Genomic DNA, 1,604 nt, shown 5'->3' on the forward strand with positions numbered 1-1,604 from the left:
ACCTCCAGGCTGGGGCCTGAGGAGGGCTCAGGCTGTGCTGAGGCCAAACAACTTGCTGAGGTGCAGTCCTGCTCCACGTCTCAAGCTGGGTGGGACTGGTTCCCAGTGGACCAGTTGCTTCCCTGATTCCTCCAGCCCTGTCTGTAGAGCAGCTGCAGATGTTCCTGTTGCCACCCAGGTGGAAGGGTTATGTCAGCCCTGCCTGCTGTGGCTGCAGCAGTGCTGCTGTGGGAGGGATGATGCTCTGCTGGTTTGTACTTGTTGAGGTTGAGCTGCTTTACAGCCCTGTTTGTTGGGCAGGAATCACTGCTGCTCTACTTGCAGCTCTTATTCCGTAGCCTCACTTTGTCCCAAGGGATGAGGTGTGTTTCCTGGGGAGCTGCTTTGTACTCCACTCCAGCAAGATTTTTCTGGCATCAGTAGTCAGCAGTGCTGGAGCAGACAAATATCATGTGCTGTATGGAGACAGACAGGCAGATATATATGTTATACGCACTTGGAGCTCTGCCCAGGGGAACATGGAAAGCAGATGTTGGACTGGGACCTGCTGGAGAAGCTATGGGCCCTCACTTCCTCCTGTGCCTCTGTGGTCTGGGTTGGCCAGAGCTGGAGTCAGGAGCTCTGCAGGGGCTCAGGCAAGTTCAGCACAGCCCTGGCTGCTTTGGCTGAAAGGAATGTCTGCTCCTTTTGGAGTCTGTATAGTGGAAAAACAGATCCAGAAGTCATGTTAAATTGGAATTGAGGCATGATCAAGAAATTGAGATGCTCTGACTGTTCTTATTGATTCTTAAGGAAGTCTGGAGGCAGCTCTAGGTTACCCTGCAGTGAGTGTGGGACAGCTGGAGGTAGTTGGGGTGTTGGATGAACCTCAGAATCTGTTCTGCCCATCCAGATCTATCCCCTCCCACTCTTTAGACACCACTTGGGGCCAGCATTGGTTATCTGAGTCCTTCTCCATCTACCCCCAGAGGTGGACAAGAGCTGAGGGTTTGGGGCAAATCTCTAGATCCCTTTGAACTTCAGACCGAAGAAAGACCCAAATGGCTGAGATCCTTGACTAGGCCCCACAAACCTTCCTGAATTCACCTAGCCAAGGAGCAGGAATTATCCCACTTCTCCTTGGTGTTGTCCTCTGCTGTGTCACCTAACACTTGCTCACTAGACCATGAGGATTGAGCAGCAAGGAATTTATCTGAGCCATGAAAGAGGCTCCTAATTAAGGTCTCTCCAGGGTCCTGCAGCCTCTGGGGTATGCTGGCAGTGCTGCTGAGGTGTGTAAAGGCTTCTCTGCCCACAGGACAGCAGTGCCACCTCTTGCTGCTGCCCTGAGCATCCCAGGGGTGTGCCAGGGCAGGAGAGCAGCCCGTGTGTGCTGAGAGCAACCTTGGGCTGTTGGGTCTGCCTTCATTGCTGACCTCAGGGCATCAAGATAACAGCAGAAACAGCTGGGAAAACTGGGCAAAGAAACCTTTTCCTCCCCAAAACATGAGCTCTCACGATTCCAAGCGTGCAGGGACCTTGGGGGTGTGTACAGCCCATCTGGGTTGGAGCTGGTTGGAGCAGCAATGGTCCCAGGCTGGCTCTGAACACTGCTGCCTGTGTCT

This window comes from Acanthisitta chloris, unplaced genomic scaffold, assembly GCF_000695815.1.
Source record: "Acanthisitta chloris isolate BGI_N310 unplaced genomic scaffold, ASM69581v1 scaffold14843, whole genome shotgun sequence".
Classification (NCBI taxonomy): Eukaryota; Metazoa; Chordata; class Aves; order Passeriformes; family Acanthisittidae; genus Acanthisitta; species Acanthisitta chloris.